This window comes from Oncorhynchus tshawytscha, linkage group LG25, assembly GCF_018296145.1.
Source record: "Oncorhynchus tshawytscha isolate Ot180627B linkage group LG25, Otsh_v2.0, whole genome shotgun sequence".
NCBI lineage: Eukaryota > Metazoa > Chordata > Actinopteri > Salmoniformes > Salmonidae > Oncorhynchus > Oncorhynchus tshawytscha.
Window position 1 is genome coordinate 38,393,026 of NC_056453.1, and position 25,115 is coordinate 38,418,140.

Sequence of the window (25,115 nt, forward strand, 5' to 3'; positions counted from 1 at the left end):
ACAGAAAGGAAAGAGAGAGAAGGGAGAGAGATAACAGAGAAACAGACAGAGTAACAGAAAGGAAAGAGAGAGAAGGGAGAGAGATAACAGAGAAACAGACAGAGTAACAGAAAGAGAAAAGAGAGAGAGAGTAACAGAAAGGGAAAGAGAGAGAAGGAGAGAGATAACAGAGAAACAGACAGAGTAACAGAAAGGGAAAGAGAGAGAAGGGAGAGAGATAACAGAGAAACAGACAGAGTAACAGAAAGAGGAAAGAGACAGAGAGAAAGGAAAGAGAGAGAGATAACAGAGAAACAGACAGAGTAACAGAAAGGAAAGAGAGAGAAAGGAGAGAGATAACAGAGAAACAGACAGAGTAACAGAAAGGGAAAAGAGAGAGAAGGAGAGAGATAACAGAGAAACAGACAGAGTAACAGAAAGGGAAAGAGAGAGAAGGGGAGAGAGATAACAGAGAAACAGACAGAGTAACAGAAAGGGAAAGAGAGAGAAAGGAGAGAGATAACAGAGAAACAGACAGAGTAACAGAAAGGGAAAGAGAGAGAAGGAGAGAGATAACAGAGAAACAGACAGAGTAACAGAAAAAAGGAAGAGAGATAACAGAGAAACAGACAGAGTAAAGGGAAAGAGAGAGGGAATGAGAGAGATAACAGAGAAACAGACAGAGTAACAGAAAGGGAAAGAGAGAGAAGGGGAGAGAGATAACAGAGAAACAGACAGAGTAACAGAAAGGGAAAGAGAGAGAAGGGAGAGAGATAACAGAGAAACAGACAGTAACAGAAAGGAAAGAGAGAGAAGGGGAGAGATAACAGAGAAACAGACAGAGTAACAGAAAGGGAAAGAGAGAGAAGGGGAGAGAGATAACAGAGAAACAGACAGAGTAACAGAAAGGAAAGAGAGAGAAGGGGAGAGAGATAACAGAGAAACAGACAGAGTAACAGAAAGGAAAGAGAGAAGGGGAGAGAGATAACAGAGAAACAGACAGAGTAACAGAAAGGAAAGAGAGAGAAGGGGAGAGAGATAACAGAGAAACAGACAGAGTAACAGAAAGGGAAAGAGAGAGAAGGGAGAGAGATAACAGAGAAACAGACAGAGTAACAGAAAGGAAAGAGAGAGAAGGGAGAGAGATAACAGAGAAACAGACAGAGTAACAGAAAGGAAAGAGAGAGAAGGGGAGAGAGATAACAGAGAAACAGACAGAGTAACAGAAAGGGAAAGAGAGAGAAAGGAGAGAGATAACAGAGAAACAGACAGAGTAACAGAAAGGGAAAGAGAGAGAAGGGGAGAGAGATAACAGAGAAACAGACAGAGTAACAGAAAGGAAAGAGAGAGAAGGAGAGAGATAACAGAGAAACAGACAGAGTAACAGAAAGGAAAAGAGAGAAGGGAGAGAGATAACAGAGAAACAGACAGAGTAACAGAAAGGAAAGAGAGAGAAGGGAGAGAGATAACAGAGAAACAGACAGAGTAACAGAAAGGAAAGAGAGAGAAGGAGAGAGATAACAGAGAAACAGACAGAGTAACAGAAAGGGAAAGAGAGAGAAGGGAGAGAGATAACAGAGAAACAGACAGAGTAACAGAAAGGAAAGAAAGAGAGAAGGGAGAGAGATAACAGAGAAACAGACAGAGTAACAGAAAGGGAAAGAGAGAGAAGGGAGAGAGATAACAGAGAAACAGACAGAGTAACAGAAAGGAAAGAGAGAGAAGGGAGAGAGATAACAGAGAAACAGACAGAGTAACAGAAAGGAAAGAGAGAGAAGGGGAGAGAGATAACAGAGAAACAGACAGAGTAACAGAAAGGGAAAGAGAGAGAAGGGGAGAGAGATAACAGAGAAACAGACAGAAAGGGAAAGAGAGAGAAGGAGAGAGATAACAGAGAAACAGACAGAGTAACAGAAAGGGAAAGAGAGAGAAGGGAGAGAGATAACAGAGAAACAGACAGAGTAACAGAAAGGGAAAGAGAGAGAAGGGGAGAGAGATAACAGAGAAACAGACAGAGTAACAGAAAGGAAAGAGAGAGAAGGGGAGAGAGATAACAGAGAAACAGACAGAGTAACAGAAAGGGAAAGAGAGAGAAGGGAGAGAGATAACAGAGAAACAGACAGAGTAACAGAAAGGAAAAAAGAGAGAGAAGGAGAGAGATAACAGAGAAACAGACAGAGTAACAGAAAGGGAAAGAGAGAGAAGGGGAGAGAGATAACAGAGAAACAGACAGAGTAACAGAAAGGAAAGAGAGAGAAGGAGAGAGATAACAGAGAAACAGACAGAGTAACAGAAAGGGAAAGAGAGAGAAGGAGAGAGATAACAGAGAAACAGACAGAGTAACAGAAAGGGAAAGAGAGAGAAGGGAGAGAGATAACAGAGAAACAGACAGAGTAACAGAAAGGGAAAGAGAGAGAAGGGAGAGAGATAACAGAGAAACAGACAGAGTAACAGAAAGGGAAAGAGAGAGAAGGGGAGAGAGATAACAGAGAAACAGACAGAGTAACAGAAAGGAAAGAGAGAGAAGGGGAGAGAGATAACAGAGAAACAGACAGAGTAACAGAAAGGGAAAGAGAGAGAAGGGAGAGAGATAACAGAGAAACAGAGAGTAACAGAAAGGGAAAGAGAGAGAAGGGGAGAGAGATAACAGAGAAACAGACAGAGTAACAGAAAGGAAAAGAGAGAGAAGGGAGAGAGATAACAGAGAAACAGACAGAGTAACAGAAAGGGAAAGAGAGAGAAGGGGAGAGAGATAACAGAGAAACAGACAGAGTAACAGAAAGGGAAAGAGGAAAGGGGAGAGAGAGAAGGGGAGAGAGATAACAGAGAGAAACAGACAGAGTAACAGAAAGGGAAAGAGAGAGAAGGGGAGAGAGATAACAGAGAAACAGACAGAGTAACAGAAAGGAAAGAGAGAGAAGGGGAGAGAGATAACAGAGAAACAGACAGAGTAACAGAAAGGGAAAGAGAGAGAAGGGGAGAGAGATAACAGAGAAACAGACAGAGTAACAGAAAGGGAAAAGAGAGAAAGAGAGATAACAGAGAAACAGACAGAGTAACAGAAAGGGAAAGAGAGAGAAGGGGAGAGAGATAACAGAGAAACAGACAGAGTAACAGAAAGGAAAGAGAGAGAAAGGGAGAGAGATAACAGAGAAACAGACAGAGTAACAGAAAGGAAAGAGAGAGAAGGGAGAGAGATAACAGAGAAACAGACAGAGTAACAGAAAGGAAAGAGAGAGAAGGAGAGAGATAACAGAGAAACAGACAGAGTAACAGAAAGGGAAAGAGAGAGAAGGGGAGAGAGATAACAGAGAAACAGACAGAGTAACAGAAAGGAAAGAGAGAGAAGGAGAGAGATAACAGAGAAACAGACAGAGTAACAGAAAGGAAAGAGAGAGAAGAGAGAGGAGAAACAGACAGAGTAACAGAAAGGGAAAGAGAGAGAAGGGGAGAGAGATAACAGAGAAACAGACAGAGTAACAGAAAGGAAAGAGAGAGAAGGGGAGAGAGATAACAGAGAAACAGACAGAGTAACAGAAAGGAAAGAGAGAGAAGGAGAGAGATAACAGAGAAACAGACAGAGTAACAGAAAGGAAAGAGAGAGAAGGAGAGAGATAACAGAGAAACAGACAGAGTAACAGAAAGGAAAGAGAGAGAAGGGGAGAGAGATAACAGAGAAACAGACAGAGTAACAGAAAGGGAAAGAGAGAGAAGGGGAGAGAGATAACAGAGAAACAGACAGAGTAACAGAAAGGAAAGAGAGAGAAGGGAGAGAGATAACAGAGAAACAGACAGAGTAACAGAAAGGAAAGAGAGAGAAGGGGAGAGAGATAACAGAGAAACAGACAGAGTAACAGAAAGGGAAAGAGAGAGAAGGGGAGAGAGATAACAGAGAAACAGACAGAGTAACAGAAAGGGAAAGAGAGAGAAGGAGAGAGATAACAGAGAAACAGACAGAGTAACAGAAAGGAAAGAGAGAGAAGGGGAGAGAGATAACAGAGAAACAGACAGAGTAACAGAAAGGAAAGAGAGAGAAGGGGAGAGAGATAACAGAGAAACAGACAGAGTAACAGAAAGGGAAAGAGAGAGAAGGGGAGAGAGATAACAGAGAAACAGACAGAGTAACAGAAAGGAAAGAGAGAGAAGGGGAGAGAGATAACAGAGAAACAGACAGAGTAACAGAAAGGAAAAAGAGAGAGAAGGGGAGAGAGATAACAGAGAAACAGACAGAGTAACAGAAAGGAAAGAGAGAGAAGGGAGAGAGATAACAGAGAAACAGACAGAGTAAAACAGAGAGAAGGGGAGAGATAACAGAGAAAGGAAAGGAAAGAGAGAAGGGGAGAGAGATAACAGAGAAACAGACAGAGTAACAGAAAGGAAAGAGAGAGAAGGGGAGAGAGATAACAGAGAAACAGACAGAGTAACAGAAAGGGAAAGAGAGAGAAGGGAGAGAGATAACAGAGAAACAGACAGAGTAACAGAAAGGGAAAGAGAGAGAAGGAGAGAGATAACAGAGAAACAGACAGAGTAACAGAAAGGAAAGAGAGAGAAGGGGAGAGAGATAACAGAGAAACAGACAGAGTAACAGAAAGGGAAAGAGAGAGAAGGGGAGAGAGATAACAGAGAAACAGACAGAGTAACAGAAAGGGAAAGAGAGAGAAGGGGAGAGAGATAACAGAGAAACAGAGTAACAGAAAGGAAAGAGAGAGAAAGGAGAGAGATAACAGAGAAACAGACAGAGTAACAGAAAGGAAAGAGAGAAAGGGGAGAGAGATAACAGAGAAACAGACAGAGTAACAGAAAGGGAAAGAGAGAGAAAGGGAGAGAGATAACAGAGAAACAGACAGAGTAACAGAAAGGAAAGAGAGAGAAGGAGAGAGATAACAGAGAAACAGACAGAGTAACAGAAAGGGAAAGAGAGAGAAGGGGAGAGAGATAACAGAGAAACAGACAGAGTAACAGAAAGGGAAAGAGAGAGAAGGGAGAGAGATAACAGAGAAACAGACAGAGTAACAGAAAGGGAAAGAGAGAGAAGGGAGAGAGATAACAGAGAAACAGACAGAGTAACAGAAAGGAAAGAGAGAGAAGGGGAGAGAGATAACAGAGAAACAGACAGAGTAACAGAAAGGGAAAGAGAGAGAGAAGGAGAGAGATAACAGAGAAACAGACAGAGTAACAGAAAGGGAAAGAGAGAGAAGGGAGAGAGATAACAGAGAAACAGACAGAGTAACAGAAAGGGAAAGAGAGAGAAGGGGAGAGAGATAACAGAGAAACAGACAGAGTAACAGAAAGGGAAAAGAGAGAAGGGGAGAGAGATAACAGAGAAACAGACAGAGTAACAGAAAGGAAAGAGAGAGAAGGGGAGAGAGATAACAGAGAAACAGACAGAGTAACAGAAAGGGAAAGAGAGAGAAGGGGAGAGAGATAACAGAGAAACAGACAGAGTAACAGAAAGGGAAAGAGAGAGAAGGGAGAGAGATAACAGAGAAACAGACAGAGTAACAGAAAGGGAAAAGAGAGAAAGGAGAGAGATAACAGAGAAACAGACAGAGTAACAGAAAGGGAAAGAGAGAGAAGGAGAGAGATAACAGAGAAACAGACAGAGTAACAGAAAGGAAAGAGAGAGAAGGGGAGAGAGATAACAGAGAAACAGACAGAGTAACAGAAAGGGAAAGAGAGAGAAAGGGAGAGAGATAACAGAGAAACAGACAGAGTAACAGAAAGGAAAGAGAGAGAAGGGGAGAGAGATAACAGAGAAACAGACAGAGTAACAGAAAGGGAAAGAGAGAGAAGGGAGAGAGATAACAGAGAAACAGACAGAGTAACAGAAAGGAAAGAGAGAGAAGGGGAGAGAGATAACAGAGAAACAGACAGAGTAACAGAAAGGAAAGAGAGAGAAGGGAGAGAGATAACAGAGAAACAGACAGAGTAACAGAAAGGGAAAGAGAGAGAAGGGGAGAGAGATAACAGAGAAACAGACAGTAACAGAAAGGGCAAGAGAGAGAAGGGGAGAGAGATAACAGAGAAACAGACAGAGTAACAGAAAGGGAAAGAGAGAGAAGGAGAGAGATAACAGAGAAACAGACAGAGTAACAGAAAGGGAAAGAGAGAGAAGGGGAGAGAGATAACAGAGAAACAGACAGTAACAGAAAGGGAAAGAGAGAGAAGGGAGAGAGATAACAGAGAAACAGACAGAGTAACAGAAAGGGAAAGAGAGAGAAAGGGAGAGAGATAACAGAGAAACAGACAGAGTAACAGAAAGGGGAAAAGAGAGAGAAGGGGAGAGAGATAACAGAGAAACAGACAGAGTAACAGAAAGGAAAGAGAGAGAAGGAGAGAGATAACAGAGAAACAGACAGAGTAACAGAAAGGGAAAGAGAGATGGGAGAGAGATAACAGAGAAACAGACAGAGTAACAGAAAGGGAAAGAGAGAGAAGGGGAGAGAGATAACAGAGAAACAGACAGAGTAACAGAAAGGGAAAGAGAGAGAAGGGAGAGAGATAACAGAGAAACAGACAGAGTAACAGAAAGGAAAGAGAGAGAAGGGGAGAGAGATAACAGAGAAACAGACAGAGTAACAGAAAGGGAAAGAGAGAGAAGGGGAGAGAGATAACAGAGAAACAGACAGAGTAACAGAAAGGGAAAGAGAGAGAAAGGGAGAGAGATAACAGAGAAACAGACAGAGTAACAGAAAGGGAAAAAGAGAGAAAGGGGAGAGAGATAACAGAGAAACAGACAGAGTAACAGAAAGGAAAGAGAGAGAAGGGAGAGAGATAACAGAGAAACAGACAGAGTAACAGAAAGGGAAAGAGAGAGAAGGGAGAGAGATAACAGAGAAACAGACAGAGTAACAGAAAGGGAAAGAGAGAGAAGGGGAGAGAGATAACAGAGAAACAGACAGAGTAACAGAAAGGGAAAGAGAGAGAAGGGGAGAGAGATAACAGAGAAACAGACAGAGTAACAGAAAGGGAAAGAGAGAGAAGGGAGAGAGATAACAGAGAAACAGACAGAGTAACAGAAAGGGAAAGAGAGAAGGGGAGAGAGATAACAGAGAAACAGACAGAGTAACAGAAAGGGAAAGAGAGAGAAGGGAGAGAGATAACAGAGAAACAGACAGAGTAACAGAAAGGAAAGAGAGAGAAGGGGAGAGAGATAACAGAGAAACAGACAGAGTAACAGAAAGGAAAGAGAGAGAAGGGGAGAGAGATAACAGAGAAACAGACAGAGTAACAGAAAGGAAAGAGAGAAGGGGAGAGAGATAACAGAGAAACAGACAGAGTAACAGAAAGGGAAAGAGAGAGAAGGGGAGAGAGATAACAGAGAAACAGACAGAGTAACAGAAAGGGAAAGAGAGAGAAGGGAGAGAGATAACAGAGAAACAGACAGAGTAACAGAAAGGGAAAGAGAGAGAAGGGAGAGAGATAACAGAGAAACAGACAGAGTAACAGAAAGGGAAAGAGAGAGAAGGGGAGAGAGATAACAGAGAAACAGACAGAGTAACAGAAAGGGAAAGAGAGAGAAGGGGAGAGAGATAACAGAGAAACAGACAGAGTAACAGAAAGGGAAAGAGAGAGAAGGGGAGAGAGATAACAGAGAAACAGACAGAGTAACAGAAAGGAAAGAGAGAGAAGGGAGAGAGATAACAGAGAAACAGACAGAGTAACAGAAAGGGAAAAGAGAGAAAGGAGAGAGATAACAGAGAAACAGACAGAGTAACAGAAAGGGAAAGAGAGAGAAGGGAGAGAGATAACAGAGAAACAGACAGAGTAACAGAAAGGAAAGAGAGAGAAGGGAGAGAGATAACAGAGAAACAGACAGAGTAACAGAAAGGAAAGAGAGAGAAGGGGAGAGAGATAACAGAGAAACAGACAGAGTAACAGAAAGGGAAAGAGAGAGAAGGGGAGAGATAACAGAGAAACAGACAGAGAGATAACAGAGAAACAGACAGAGTAACAGAAAGGAAAGAGAGAGAAGGGGAGAGAGATAACAGAGAAACAGACAGAGTAACAGAAAGGGCAAGAGAGAGAAGGGGAGAGAGATAACAGAGAAACAGACAGAGTAACAGAAAGGGAAAGAGAGAGAAGGGGAGAGAGAACAGAGAAACAGACAGAGTAACAGAAAGGGAAAGAGAGAGAAGGGGAGAGAGATAACAGAGAAACAGACAGTAACAGAAAGGGCAAGAGAGAGAAGGGGAGAGAGATAACAGAGAAACAGACAGAGTAACAGAAAGGGAAAGAGAGAGAAGGAGAGAGATAACAGAGAAACAGACAGATAACAGAGAGAAACAGACAGAGTAACAGAAAGGGAAAGAGAGAGAAAGGGGAGAGAGATAACAGAGAAACAGACAGAGTAACAGAAAGGGAAAGAGAGAGAAGGGGAGAGAGATAACAGAGAAACAGACAGAGTAACAGAAAGGAAAGAGAGAGAAGGGGAGAGAGATAACAGAGAAACAGACAGAGTAACAGAAAGATAACAGAGAAAAAGTAACAGAGAAAGAGAGAGAAGGGAGAGAGATAACAGAGAAACAGACAGAGTAACAGAAAGGGAAAGAGAGAGAAGGGGAGAGAGATAACAGAGAAACAGACAGAGTAACAGAAAGGGAAAGAGAGAGAAGGGGAGAGAGATAACAGAGAAACAGACAGAGTAACAGAAAGGGAAAGAGAGAGAAGGGGAGAGAGATAACAGAGAAACAGACAGAGTAACAGAAAGGAAAGAGAGAGAAGGGGAGAGAGATAACAGAGAAACAGACAGAGTAACAGAAAGGGAAAGAGAGAAGGGGAGAGAGATAACAGAGAAACAGACAGAGTAACAGAAAGGAAAGAGAGAGAAGGGAGAGAGATAACAGAGAAACAGACAGAGTAACAGAAAGGGAAAGAGAGAGAAGGAGAGAGATAACAGAGAAACAGACAGAGTAACAGAAAGGGAAAGAGAGAAGGGGAGAGAGATAACAGAGAAACAGACAGAGTAACAGAAAGGGAAAGAGAGAGAAGGGGAGAGAGATAACAGAGAAACAGACAGAGTAACAGAAAGGGAAAGAGAGAGAAGGGGAGAGAGATAACAGAGAAACAGACAGAGTAACAGAAAGGAAAGAGAGAAGGGGAGAGAGATAACAGAGAAACAGACAGAGTAACAGAAAGGGAAAGAGAGAGAAAGGGAGAGAGATAACAGAGAAACAGACAGAGTAACAGAAAGGGAAAGAGAGAGAAGGGGAGAGAGATAACAGAGAAACAGACAGAGTAACAGAAAGGGAGAGAGAGAGAAGGGAGAGAGATAACAGAGAAACAGACAGAGTAACAGAAAGGGAAAGAGAGAGAAGGGGAGAGAGATAACAGAGAAACAGACAGAGTAACAGAAAGGGAAAGAGAGAGAAGGGGAGAGAGATAACAGAGAAACAGACAGAGTAACAGAAAGGGAAAGAGAGAGAAAGGGAGAGAGATAACAGAGAAACAGACAGAGTAACAGAAAGGGAAAGAGAGAGAAAGGGGAGAGAGATAACAGAGAAACAGACAGAGTAACAGAAAGGGAAAGAGAGAGAAGGGGAGAGAGATAACAGAGAAACAGACAGAGTAACAGAAAGGGAAAGAGAGAGAAGGGAGAGAGATAACAGAGAAACAGACAGAGTAACAGAAAGGGAAAGAGAGAGAAAGGAGAGAGATAACAGAGAAACAGACAGAGTAACAGAAAGGAAAGAGAGAGAAGGGGAGAGAGATAACAGAGAAACAGACAGAGTAACAGAAAGGGAAAGAGAGAGAAGGGAGAGAGATAACAGAGAAACAGACAGAGTAACAGAAAGGGAAAGAGAGAGAAGGGGAGAGAGATAACAGAGAAACAGACAGAGTAACAGAAAGGGAAAGAGAGAGAAGGGAGAGAGATAACAGAGAAACAGACAGAGTAACAGAAAGGAAAGAGAGAGAAAGGGAGAGAGATAACAGAGAAACAGACAGAGTAACAGAAAGGGAAAGAGAGAGAAGGGGAGAGAGATAACAGAGAAACAGACAGAGTAACAGAAAGGAAAGAGAGAGAAGGGGAGAGAGATAACAGAGAAACAGACAGAGTAACAGAAAGGGAAAGAGAGAGAAGGGGAGAGAGATAACAGAGAAACAGACAGAGTAACAGAAAGGAAAGAGAGAGAAGGGGAGAGAGATAACAGAGAAACAGACAGAGTAACAGAAAGGGAAAGAGAGAGAAGGGGAGAGAGATAACAGAGAAACAGACAGAGTAACAGAAAGGGAAAGAGAGAGAAAGGGAGAGAGATAACAGAGAAACAGACAGAGTAACAGAAAGGAAAGAGAGAGAAGGGAGAGAGATAACAGAGAAACAGACAGAGTAACAGAAAGGGAAAGAGAGAGAAGGGAAGAGAGATAACAGAGAAACAGACAGAGTAACAGAAAGGGAAAAGAGAGAGAAGGGGAGAGAGATAACAGAGAAACAGACAGAGTAACAGAAAGGGAAAAGAGAGAGAAGGGGAGAGAGATAACAGAGAAACAGACAGAGTAACAGAAAGGGAAAAAGAGAGAGAAGGGGAGAGAGATAACAGAGAAACAGACAGAGTAACAGAAAGGAAAGAGAGAGAAGGGAGAGAGATAACAGAGAAACAGACAGAGTAACAGAAAGGGAAAGAGAGAGAAGGGGAGAGAGATAACAGAGAAACAGACAGAGTAACAGAAAGGGAAAGAGAGAGAAGGGGAGAGAGATAACAGAGAAACAGACAGAGTAACAGAAAGGGAAAGAGAGAGAAGGGGAGAGAGATAACAGAGAAACAGACAGAGTAACAGAAAGGGAAAGAGAGAGGAAGGGAGAGAGATAACAGAGAAACAGACAGAGTAACAGAAAGGGAAAGAGAGAGAAGGGGAGAGAGATAACAGAGAAACAGACAGAGTAACAGAAAGGGAAAGAGAGAGAAAGGGAAGAGAGATAACAGAGAAACAGACAGAGTAACAGAAAGGGAAAGAGGGAGAAAGGGGAGAGAGATAACAGAGTAACAGAAAGGGAAAGAGAGAGAAGGGGAGAGAGATAACAGAGAAACAGACAGAGTAACAGAAAGGGAAAGAGAGAGAAAGGGGAGAGAGATAACAGAGAAACAGACAGAGTAACAGAAAGGGAAAGAGAGAGAAGGGGAGAGAGATAACAGAGAAACAGACAGAGTAACAGAAAGGGAAAGAGAGAGAAGGGGAGAGAGAACAGAGAAACAGACAGAGTAACAGAAAGGGAAAGAGAGAGAAGGGGAGAGAGATAACAGAGAAACAGACAGAGTTACAGAAAGGGAAAGAAGGGGAGAGAGATAACAGAGAAACAGACAGAGTAACAGAAAGGGAAAGAGAGAGAAGGGGAGAGAGATAACAGAGAAACAGACAGAGTAACAGAAAGGGAAAGAGAGAGAAGGGGAGAGAGATAACAGAGAAACAGACAGAGTAACAGAAAGGGAAAGAGAGAGAAGGGGAGAGAGATAACAGAGAAACAGACAGAGTAACAGAAAGGGAAAGAGAGAGAAGGGGAGAGAGATAACAGAGAAACAGACAGAGTAACAGAAAGGGAAAGAGAGAGAAGGGGAGAGAGATAACAGAGAAACAGACAGAGTAACAGAAAGGGAAAGAGAGAGAAGGGGAGAGAGATAACAGAGAAACAGACAGAGTAACAGAAAGGGAAAGAGAGAGAAGGGGAGAGAGATAACAGAGAAACAGACAGAGTAACAGAAAGGGAAAGAGAGAGAAGGGGAGAGAGATAACAGAGAAACAGACAGAGTAACAGAAAGAGAAAGAGAGAGAAGGGGAGAGAGATAACAGAGAAACAGAGTAACAGAAAGGAAAGAGAGAGAAGGGGAGAGAGATAACAGAGAAACAGACAGTAACAGAAAGGGAAAGAGAGAGAAGGGGAGAAAAGGAAAACATTAAAAGCTCTTAGATTAATCTAACTTTTCCCCCAAAACATCCCGACCTCCCAAGGTTGTCCTCCAATCAGATCGCAGACAGCCCAAGGACTCCCATTGGACAAACCAAAACGCTCTTTTCCAAATTGGCGAGCGTCGGCTGTGCGACACACATCTCCTTCCCCTGACGCTGGAGGGTCCATTACGGGGACGGACCAGGCCGGTAACGAGCGCGCCTGTCTGACCTCTGTGATCTAACGAAGTGTGTGTCACCGTTAAATGTGTCCCTTGTGCCCCACACAGGGCCAGGCCTCTCCCTGAAGGACAGTTCCGTGGTAATGTGATGCATGGGCTGACTGGGAATGGAGTGGACAGAGGCCCTAGACAGACTGGTCAATAAGGCAGACAGTGAGAGAAAGACCTGCAGAGGAGACCCACGCACGCAAGCACACACACACACATTAGCCAGGGGCCAAGTGGAGGGCTAATTGCTGGGGGTAAAGACAGGCTGGTCAATTTGACAGGGAGACAGAGGCTGCGTTCAGACAGGCATCACAGTTCAGATTTTTTTTCCAGTAATTTGTCTTTGACCAATCATATCAGATGTGTTCACGAGCTGATCCGATTGGTCAAAAGACCAATTCATGGAGCAAAAAAATATCTGAATTGAGCTGCCTGTCTAAACGCAGCCATAGAGACAGAGAGGGACAGAACACACACACACACGAGAGGACTCTCCTGAGGATGTATATTACACACACACCTGTAACTGTCTGTCTACCTATCTGCCTGTCTGGCTACCTGTTGGTCTATCTGCCTGTCTGGCTGCATGTTGGTCTATCTGCCTGCCTGTCTATCTGCCTGCCTGTCTGCCTGTCTGCCTGTCTATCTGCCTGCCTGTCTGTCTGTCTGGATATCTGCCTGCCTGCCTGTCTATCTGCCTGCATGCCTGTCTGCCTATCTGCCTGCCTGTCTATCTGCCTGTCTGTCTATCTGCCTGCCTGTCTATCTGCCTGCCTGTCTGCCTGTCTATCTGCCTATCTGCCTATCTGCCTGCCTGTCTATCTGCCTGCCTGTCTGTCTATCTGCCTGCCTGTCTATCTGCCTGTCTGTCTGCCTGTCTATCTGCCTGCCTGTCTATCTGCCTGCCTGTCTGCCTGTCTATCTGCCTGCCTGTCTATCTGCCTGCCTGCCTGTCTATCTGCCTGCCTGTCTATCTGCCTGTCTGTCTCTGTGTCTGTCTGTCTCTTGGCATGTCCATCTATCTGTCCTTGCACTATCCTGACGATGTTTTGTAAATATTGTCTATCTGCCTGTCTGTCTCTATGTCTGTCTGTCTCTTGGCATGTCCATCTATCTGTCCTTGCACTATCCTGACTATGTTTTTAAATATTGTCTATCTGCCTGTCTGTCTCTGTGTCTGTCTGTCTCTTGGCATGTCCATCTACCTGTCCTTGCACTATCCTGACGATGTTTTGTAAATATTGTCTATCTGCCTGTCTGTCTCTGTGTCTGTCTGTCTCTTGGCATGTCCATCTATCTGTCCTTGCACTATCCTGACGATGTTTTGTAAATATTGTCTATCTGCCTGTCTGTCTCTGTGTCTGTCTGTCTCTTGGCATGTCCATCCATCTGTCTTTGCACTATCCTGACGATGTTTTGTAAATATTGTCTATCTGCCTGCCTGTCTATCTGCCTGTCTGTCTGCCTGTCTATCTGCCTGTCTGTCTCTGTGTCTGTCTGTCTCTTGGCATTTCCATCCATCTGTCCTTGCACTATCCTGACGATGTTTTGTAAATATTGTCTATCTGCCTGTCTGTCTGTCTCTTGGCATGTCCATCTATCTGTCCTTGCACTATCCTGACGATGTTTTGTAAATATTGTCTATCTGCCTGTCTGTCTCTGTGTCTGTCTGTCTCTTGGCATGTCCATCTACCTGTCCTCGCACTATCCTGACGATGTTTTGTAAATATTGTCTATCTGCCTGTCTGTCTCTGTGTCTGTCTGTCTCTTGGCATGTCCATCTATCTGTCCTTGCACTATCCTGACGATGTTTTGTAAATATTGTCTATCTGCCTGTCTGTCTCTGTGTCTGTCTGTCTCTTGGCATGTCCATCCATCTGTCCTTGCACTATCCTGACGATGTTTTGTAAATATTGTCTATCTGCCTGTCTGTCTCTGTGTCTGTCTGTCTCTTGGCATGTCCATCTATCTGTCCTTGCACTATCCTGACGATGTTTTGTAAATATTGTCTATCTGCCTGTCTGTCTCTGTGTCTGTCTGTCTCTTGGCATGTCCATCCATCTGTCCTTGCACTATCCTGACGAAGTTTTGTAAATATTGTCTATCTGCCTGTCTGTCTCTGTGTCTATCTGTCTCTTGGCATGTCCATCTATCTGTCCTTGCACTATCCTGACGATGTTTTATAAATATTGTCTATCTGCCTGTCTGTCTGCCTGTCTATCTGCCTGTCTGTCTCTGTGTCTGTCTGTCTCTTGGCATGTCCATCCATCTGTCCTTGCACTATCCTGACAATGTTTTGTAAATATTGTCTATCTGCCTGTCTGTCTCTGTGTCTGTCTGTCTCTTGGCATGTCCATCCATCTGTCCTTGCACTATCCTGACAATGTTTTGTAAATATTGTCTATCTGCCTGTCTGTCTGCCTGTCTATCTGCCTGTCTGTCTCTGTGTCTGTCTGTCTCTTGGCATGTCCATCCATCTGTCCTTGCACTATCCTGATGATGTTTTGTAAATATTGTCTATCTGCCTGTCTGTCTCTGTGTCTGTCTGTCTCTTGGCATGTCCATCCATCTGTCCTTGCACTATCCTGACGATGTTTTGTAAATATTGTCTATCTGCCTGTCTGTCTGCCTGTCTATCTGCCTGTCTGTCTCTGTGTCTGTCTTTCTCTTGGCATGTCCATCTATCTGTGTTTGCACTATCCTGACGATGTTTTGTAAATATTGTCTATCTGCCTGTCTATCTGCCTGTCTATCTGCCTGTCTGTCTCTGTGTCTGTCTCTGTGTCTGTCTGTCTCTTGGCATGTCCATCCATCTGTCCTTGCACTATCCTGATGATGTTTTGTAAATATTGTCTATCTGCCTGTCTGTCTGTCTCTTGGCATGTCCATCTATCTGTCCTTGCACTATCCTGACGATGTTTTGTAAATATTATCTATCTGCCTGTCTGTCTCTGTGTCTGTCTGTCTCTTGGCATGTCCATCCATCTGTCCTTGCACTATCCTGATGATGTTTTGTAAATATTGTCTATCTGCCTGTCTGTCTCTGTGTCTGTCTGTCTCTTGGCATGTCCATCTATCTGTCCTTGCACTATCATGACAATGTTTTGTAAATATTGTCTATCTGCCTGTCTGTCTCTGTGTCTGTCTGTCTCTTGGCATGTCCATCCATCTGTCCTTGCACTATCCTGATGATGTTTTGTAAATATTGTCTATCTGCCTGTCTGTCTCTGTGTCTGTCTGTCTCTTGGCATGTCCATCTATCTGTCCTTGCACTATCCTGACGATGTTTTGTAAATATTGTCTATCTGCCTGTCTGTCTCTGTGTCTGTCTCTCTCTTGGCATGTCCATCCATCTGTCTTTGCACTATCCTGACGATGTTTTGTAAATATTGTCTATCTGCCCGTCTGTCTCTGTGTCTGTCTGTCTCTTGGCATGTCCATCTATCTGTCCTTGCACTATCCTGACGATGTTTTGTAAATATTGTCTATCTGCCTGTCTGTCTCTGTGTCTGTCTGTCTCTTGGCATGTCCATCCATCTGTCTTTGCACTATCCTGACGATGTTTTGTAAATATTGTCTATCTGCCTGCCTGTCTATCTGCCTGTCTGTCTGCCTGTCTATCTGCCTGTCTGTCTCTGTGTCTGTCTGTCTCTTGGCATTTCCATCCATCTGTCCTTGCACTATCCTGACGATGTTTTGTAAATATTGTCTATCTGCCTGTCTGTCTGTCTCTTGGCATGTCCATCTATCTGTCCTTGCACTATCCTGACGATGTTTTGTAAATATTGTCTATCTGCCTGTCTGTCTCTGTGTCTGTCTGTCTCTTGGCATGTCCATCTACCTGTCCTCGCACTATCCTGACGATGTTTTGTAAATATTGTCTATCTGCCTGTCTGTCTCTGTGTCTGTCTGTCTCTTGGCATGTCCATCTATCTGTCCTTGCACTATCCTGACGATGTTTTGTAAATATTGTCTATCTGCCTGTCTGTCTCTGTGTCTGTCTGTCTCTTGGCATGTCCATCCATCTGTCCTTGCACTATCCTGATGATGTTTTGTAAATATTGTCTATCTGCCTGTCTGTCTCTGTGTCTGTCTGTCTCTTGGCATGTCCATCTATCTGTCCTTGCACTATCCTGACGATGTTTTGTAAATATTGTCTATCTGCCTGTCTGTCTCTGTGTCTGTCTGTCTCTTGGCATGTCCATCCATCTGTCCTTGCACTATCCTGACGAAGTTTTGTAAATATTGTCTATCTGCCTGTCTGTCTCTGTGTCTATCTGTCTCTTGGCATGTCCATCTATCTGTCCTTGCACTATCCTGACGATGTTTTATAAATATTGTCTATCTGCCTGTCTGTCTGCCTGTCTATCTGCCTGTCTGTCTCTGTGTCTGTCTGTCTCTTGGCATGTCCATCCATCTGTCCTTGCACTATCCTGACAATGTTTTGTAAATATTGTTTATCTGCCTGTCTGTCTCTGTGTCTGTCTGTCTCTTGGCATGTCCATCTATCTGTCTTTGCACTATCCTGACGATGTTTTGTAAATATTGTCTATCTGCCTGTCTATCTGCCTGTCTATCAGCCTGTCTGTCTCTGTGTCTGTCTGTCTCTTGGCATGTCCATCCATCTGTCCTTGCACTATCCTGATGATGTTTTGTAAATATTGTCTATCTGCCTGTCTGTCTCTGTGTCTGTCTGTCTCTTGGCATGTCCATCTGTCTGTCCTTGCACTATCCTGACGATGTTTTGTAAATATTGTCTATCTGCCTGTCTGTCTGCCTGTCTATCTGCCTGTCTGTCTCTGTGTCTGTCTGTCTCTTGGCATGTCCATCCATCTGTCCTTGCACTATCCTGACGATGTTTTGTAAATATTGTCTATCTGCCTGTCTGTCTGCCTGTCTATCTGCCTGTCTGTCTCTGTGTCTGTCTGTCTCTTGGCATGTCCATCCATCTGTCCTTGCACTATCCTGATGATGTTTTGTAAATATTGTCTATCTGCCTGTCTGTCTGTCTCTTGGCATGTCCATCTATCTGTCCTTGCACTATCCTGACGATGTTTTGTAAATATTATCTATCTGCCTGTCTGTCTCTGTGTCTGTCTGTGTCTTGGCATGTCCATCCATCTGTCCTTGCACTATCCTGACGATGTTTTGTAAATATTGTCTATCCGCCTGTCTGTCTCTGTGTCTGTCTGTCTCTTGGCATGTCCATCCATCTGTCCTTGCACTATCCTGACGATGTTTTGTAAATATTGTCTATCTGCCTGTCTGTCTCTGTGTCTGTCTTTCTCTTGGCATGTCCATCCATCTGTCCTTGCACTATCCTGACGATGTTTTGTAAATATTGTCTATCTGCCTGTCTGTCTCTGTGTCTGTCTGTCTCTTGGCATGTCCATCCATCTGTCCTTGCACTATCCTGACGATGTTTTGTAAATATTGTCTATCTGCCTGTCTGTCTCTGTGTCTGTCTCTCTCTTGGCATGTCCATCCATCTGTCTTTGCACTATCCTGATGATGTTTTGTAAATATTGTCTATCTGCCTGTCTGTCTCTGTGTCTGTCTGTCTCTTGGCATGTCCATCTGTCTGTCCTTGCACTATCCTGACGATGTTTTGTAAATATTGTCTATCTGCCTGTCTGTCTCTGTGTCTGTCTGTCTCTTGGCATGTCCATCCATCTGTCTTTGCACTATCCTGACGATGTTTTGTAAATATTGTCTATCTGCCTGTCTGTCTCTGTGTCTGTCTGTCTCTTGGCATGTCCATCCATCTGTCTTTGCACTATCCTGACGATGTTTTGTAAATATTGTCTATCTGCCTGTCTGTCTCTGTGTCTGTCTGTCTGTCTGTCTCTGTGTCTGTCTGTCTCTTGGCATGTCCATCCATCTGTCCTTGCACTATCCTGACGATGTTTTGTAAATATTGTCTATCTGCCTGTCTGTCTCTGTGTCTGTCTGTCTCTTGGCATGTCCATCTATCTGTCCTTGCACTATCCTGATGATGTTTTGTAAATATTGCGTAAATAGTCGTTTTTTTTTTCTTTCTGTTTTGTTTTGCATTTGAATATATATCTTGTCTGTAAGCAGCCTACTATGACTGCTACAAAATGAACTGCCTCTTGAGGACATTCAAGTTTTCTGAATTCAAATCTGAAAGTCAGTCTGTCTGTGTGTTGCTCTGTCAGACTCTGTTTGTCTCTCTGCCTGTCTGTCCTTCGGTTTTTCTGTCTGTCTCTCTGCCTACCTACCTACCTACCTGCCTGTCTGTCTGCCTGAGTCTGTGTGTTGCTCTGTCTGCCTGCCTGCATATCTACCCGTTTGTCTGTCTGTCTCCCTGGCTACCCGTCTCTCTGGATGTCTATCCAAAAAGCAACAGTCATTGAATTCAGTGTTCCGCCGGTCCACATAACCCTCTGTCATTGGTTGCCTTCACCAGGTGCATTGAGACAGAAAATTAAGTCTGCGCTCAAATATGAGCCTATTCACACAATGCTAAATGGAGATTCTTCCACCCCGCACACAGTGTAATCTGGTCTACAGAACCTAGAGGTCTATTTTAATGGAGATACACACAGTGTAATCTGGTCTACAGAACCTAGAGGTCTATTTTAATGGAGATACACACAGTGTAATCTGGTCTACAGAACCTAGAGGTCTATTTTAATGGAGATACACACAGTGTAATCTGGTCTACAGAACCTAGAGGTCTATTTTAATGGAGATACACACAGTGTAATCTGGTCTACAGAACCTGGAGGTCTATTTTAATGGAGATACACACAGTGTAATCTGGTCTACAGAACCTAGAGGTCTATTTTAATGGAGATACACACAGTGTAATCTGGTCTACAGAACCTAGAGGTCTATTTTAATGGAGATGCACACAGTGTAATCTGGTGAAAGTCCATCTCAACGTTATCTGATGCAGAACCTAGAGGTCTATTTTAATGGAGATACACACAGTGTAATCTGGTCTACAGAACCTAGAGGTCTATTTTAATGGAGATACACACAGTGTAATCTGGTCTACAGAACCTAGAGGTCTATTTTAATGGAGATACACACAGTGTAATCTGGTCTACAGAACCTAGAGGTCTATTTTAATGGAGATACACACAGTGTAATCTGGTCTACAGAACCTGGAGGTCTATTTTAATGGAGATACACACAGTGTAATCTGGTCTACAGAACCTAGAGGTCTATTTTAATGGAGATACACACAGTGTAATCTGGTCTACAGAACCTAGAGGTCTATTTTAATGGAGATGCACACAGTGTAATCTGGTGAAAGTCCATCTCAACGTTATCTGATGCAGAACCTAGAGGTCTATTTTAATGGAGATACACACAGTGTAATCTGGTCTACAGAACCTAGAGGTCTATTTTAATGGAGATACACACAGTGTAATCTGGTCTACAGAACCTAGAGGTCTATTTTAATGGAGATACACACAGTGTAATCTGGTCTACAGAACCTAGAGGTCTATTTTAATGGAGATACACACAGTGTAATCTGGTCTACAGAACCTAGAGGTCTATTTTAATGGAGATACACACAGTGTAATCTGGTCTACAGAACCTAGAGGTCTATTTTAATGGAGATACACACAGTGTAATCTGGTGAAAGTCCATCTCAACGTTATCTGATGCAGAACCTGGATGCTGAGATGGTCTATTTTTATCCAGAGTAGGAAAAGACTTGACTAATGTCGATTAAGTAATGAAGTGTTACTCAATGCTAAGACACACACACAGACATACACACACTTACACACAGACATACACACACTTACACACAGACAAACACACACACTTACACACAGACACACACACGCACACACAAACACACACACAAACACACACACACATACACACACTTACACACAGACAAACACACACACTTACACACAGACAAACACACACACTTACACACACACACACAGACATACACACACACTTACACACAGACAAACACACACACTTACACACACACATACACACACTTACACACAGACAAACACACACACTTACACACAGACAAACACTTACACACACACACACACACACACACACACACTTACACACACGCACTTACACACACACACACACACACACACACACACACACACACACACACACACACACACACTTACACACACTTACACACACACACACACACACACACACACTTACACACACAAACACACGCACTTACACACACAAACACACACACACACACACACAACACACACACACACTTACACACACACACACACAAACACACACACACACTTACACACACACACACACAAACACACACACACACTTACACACACACTTTCACACACAAGCACACACACAAACACACGCACTTACACACTCAAACACATACACAAGCACACACAATGCACGCACACAATCATTTCAACACACGTATGTGTGTCTCTCAGAAAGCAGCCATTCTTAGGGAGCTGGGTTGTTTCCAGAGAGATACCAGTTAAAAGGAGAAGAAGTGGAAAAAGACTCCCTCTCTGGCTGTCATCAAGAGAAATGATGCTGCCACCGGAGCGTTCCACCAGGATTTACCCATAGCTCACAGCAGCCCACTGCACAATAAACGCTTATCAATAACGTTGGAGTGGCTGGGACAGGGGAGCGGCTTCTAGCCTCCGCACGGACCTCTGGCAGCACTCTGAGGAGAGGGGGAGAAGGGGAGGGGAGGGGAGGGAAGGGAAGGGAAGGTCTTAGAGAAAGGCCAAAAGATGTGTAATACATTACACGATTTTAAACTGAGATTTTGCCACGATTTTGGATCCACAACAAATTTGGGGATCACAGCCTAGACAGGGAGGGGTCAGGACAGTGAGAGGCCTAGACAGGGAGGGGTCAGGACAGTGAGAGGCCTAGACAGGGAGGGGTCAGGACAGTGAGAGGCCTAGACAGGGAGGGGTCAGGACAGTGAGAGGCCTAGACAGGGAGGGGTCAGGACAGTGAGAGGCCTAGACAGATAGGGGTCAGGACAGTGAGAGGCCTAGACAGGGAGGGGTCAGGACAGGGAGGGGCCTAGACAGGGAGGGGTCAGGACAGTGAGAGACCTAGACAGGGAGGGGTCAGGACAGTGAGAGGACAGGACAGGGAGGGGTCAGAACAGGGAGTGGTCAGGACAGGGAGGGGCCTAGACAGGGAGGGGTCAGGACAGGGAGGGGCCTAGACAGGGAGGGGTCAGGACAGTGAGAGGCCTAGACCCTTAGGGGTCAGGACAGTGAGAGATCAGGACAGGGAGGGGCCTAGACAGGGAGGGGTCAGGTCATCCTGTCTGGGTTGGCGCCCCCCCTTGGGTTGTCCCATGGCAGAGATTTTTGTGGGCTAAACTCAGCCTTGTCTCAGGATGGTAAGTTGGTGGTTGAAGATATCCCTCTAGTGGTGTGGGGGCTGTGCTTTGGCAAAGTGAGTGGGGTTATATCCTTCCTGTTTGGCCCTGTCCGGGGGTGTCCTCGGATGGGGCCACAGTGTCTCCTGACCCCTCCTGTCTCAGCCTCCAGTGTTTATGCTGCAGTAGTTTATGTGTCGGGGGGCTAGGGTCAGTTTGTTATATCTGGAGTACTTCTCCTGTCCTATTCGGTGTCCTGTGTGAATCTAAGTGTGCGTTCTCTAATTCTCTCCTTCTCTCTTTCTTTCTCTCTCTCGGAGGACCTGAGCCCTAGGACCATGCCCCAGGACTACCTGACATGATGACTCCTTGCTGTCCCCAGTCCACCTGGCCGTGCTGCTGCTCCAGTTTCAACTGTTCTGCCTCATTATTATTCGACCATGCTGGTCATTTATGAACATTTGAACATCTTGGCCATGTTCTGTTGAAATCTCCACCCGGCACAGCCAGAAGAGGACTGGCCACCCCACATATGCTCTCTCTAATTCTCTCTTTCTTTCTCTCGGAGGACCTGAGCCCTAGGACCATGCCCCAGGACTACCTGACATGATGACTCCTTGCTGTCCCCAGTCCATCTGACCGTGCTGCTGCTCCAGTTTCAACTGTTCTGCCTTATTATTATACGAGCATGCTGGTCATTTATGAACATTTGAACATCTTGGCCATGTTCTGTTATAATCTCCACCCGGCACAGCCAGAAGAGGACTGGCCACCCCACATAACCTGGTTCCTCTCTAGGTTTCTTCCTAGGTTTTGGCCTTTCTAGGGAGTTTTTCCTAGCCACCGTGCTTCTACACCTGCATTGCTTGCTGTTTGGGGTTTTAGGCTGGGTTTCTGTACAGCACTTTGAGATATCAGCTGATGTACGAAGGGCTATATAAATAAATTTGATTTGATTTGAGTGAGGGGCCTAGACAGGGAGGGGTCAGGACAGTGAGGGGCCTAGACAGGGAGGGGTCAGGACAGGGAGTGGTCAGAACAGGGAGTGGCCTAGACAGGGAGGGGTCAGAACAGGGAGGGGCCTAGGCAGGGAGAGGTCAGGACAGGGAGGGGTCAGAGCAGGGAGGGGCCTAGACAGGGAGGGGTCAGAACAGGGAGGAGCCTAGACAGGGAGGGGTCAGAACAGGGAGGGGCCTAGACAGGGATGGGCCAGGACAGGGAGGGGCCTAGACAGGGAGGGGTCAGGACAGGGAGGGCCTAGACAGGGAGGGGTCAGGACAGGGAGGGGTCAGGACAGGGAGGGCCTAGACAGGGAGGGGTCAGAACAGGCAGGGGTCAGGACAGGGAGGGGTCAGGACAGTGAGGTGTCCAGACAAGTCGCAATGTGAGTACACCGGTCTCAGAATTCAGCATGACAAGATTATGCAAGACAATTTGCCTAATGTGAATGCTTCCACGATGTGCAGATTTTTTATTGTCGTGTTAGTATATGCCTAGTTTAACACAATCCAGTCTTGTGAAACTCTACTGTAGAACTCTGGTGTTCACTCGTATCAATAGAAGAGAACTTAAAGATGCAACAGAGATCCTTGTTTTGCATTTAAGAATACATCAATGCCTTGGCAAGACAAAGACACATTGGCAGATGCAGAAACAGCCTGGCAAACAGCCAACAGCCTACCAAAACCTATTAAAGACAATACAATACACTGGAGATTTTCTGGCAAATCATCAACCAAGGTGTTAATTAGACCCCTGAATGTGTGTGTGTGTGTGTGTATAGGTAGGAGGATAGAACTGCTCACTTAAGCCTCAGCTGCTGTTTCCATAACAACTAATAAACCTGGAAGGTGGCACACAATTAAAACCCAATTCTGACGAGCCAAGCGCACTGCGCTTATGCCAAATCTGCATAACTAACGAGTAGGATGAAACAACACACACACACACACACACACACACACACTTCTTGTCACAGTTGTCCTGCTGTGTACTAATCCCATGTTAGCCAGTCGGAATTGGAAGCCAGGGGCCTCATTTATATAATATTGCGTAGAAAGTATTCTAAAACACTACTTACAAAGGGAATCTAGAATGTTGCTACCCATTGAAAAAGTGAGATTCATCAAACAATTCTACAAAAATCATAAGTACACCTGTAGGAGATCACCATTGATGAGTATAAATTGTTTTCGACGTCCATCCATGCCTGAGGACATCGGGAGATGAAATGGAAACTGGCCACTAGGGGTAACAGGGAGCGATGTCACGTTCCAGTAGGTGTTGGTTTTGCCAGGGCGTTGTAGACAGGGTTAATGGATGTGCTCATCCCAAACCTTAACCCTTACCTTAACCAATCAGAGTTCATCCCAATCCCTAACCCTTACCTTAACCAATCAGAGTTCATCCCAAACCCTAACCCTTACCTTAACCAATCAGAGTTCATCCCAAACCCTAACCCTTACCTTAACCAATCAGAGTTCATCCCAAACCCTAACCTTTACCTTAACCAATCAGAGTTCATCCCAAACCCTAACCCTTACCTTAACCAATCAGAGTTCATCCCAAACCCTAACCCTTACCTTAACCAATCAGAGTTCATGCCTAACCTTAACCCTTAACTTAACCAATCAGAGTTCATGCCTAACCTTAACCCTTACCTTAACCAATCAGAGTTCATGCCTAACCTTAACCCTTACCTTAACCAATCAGAGTTCATCCCAAACCCTAACCCTTACCTTAACCAATCAGAGTTCATCCCAAACCTTAACCCTTACCTTAACCAATCAGAGTTAATACCTAATCTTAACCCTTACCTTAACCAATCAGAGTTCATGCCTAACCTTAACCCTTACCTTAACCAATCAAAGTGAATGCCTAACCTTAACCATTCTGAGTTCATGCCTTACCTTAACCATTCAGAGTTCATGCCTAACCTTAACCCTTAACCAATCAGGGTTCATGCCTAACCTTAACTAATCAGAGTTCATGCCTAACCTTAACCCTTACCTTAACCAATCAGAGTTCATGCCTAACCTTAACCCTTACCTTAACCATTCAGAGTTTATGCCTAACCTTAACCCTTACCTTAACCAATCAGAGTTCATGCCTAACCTTAACCCTTACCTTAACCAATCAGAGTTCATGCCTAACCTTAACCCTTACCTTAACCAATCAGAGTTCATGCCTAACCTTAACCCTTACCTTAACCAATCAGAGTTCATGCCTAACCTTAACCCTTACCTTAACCATTCAGAGTTCATGCCTAACCTTAACCCTTACCTTAACCAATCAGAGTTCATGCCTAACCTTAACCATTCTGAGTTAATGCCTAACCTTAACCATTCTGAGTTAATGCCTGACCTTAACCCTAACCTTAGAAAGTTTAAATTTCAAAATTGTACGTTAGCAACAAATGGATGTGGTCAAATTACAGTGTAGGATCTAGCCTGTCGAGATATTCTGCAGGAATTCACAATGGAAATCAGTAAGTAAATCAGAAAAATTATTAAATTATTACTCTCACAATTTCACACATTTTAAGGATATATTTTCTCCATGGGGAGGTGGGTAGCCTAGTGGTTAAAGCGTTGGACTAGTAACCGAAAGGTTGTTTGATCGAATCCCTCGTTCTTGCTGATCTGCCCCTGAACAAGGCAGTT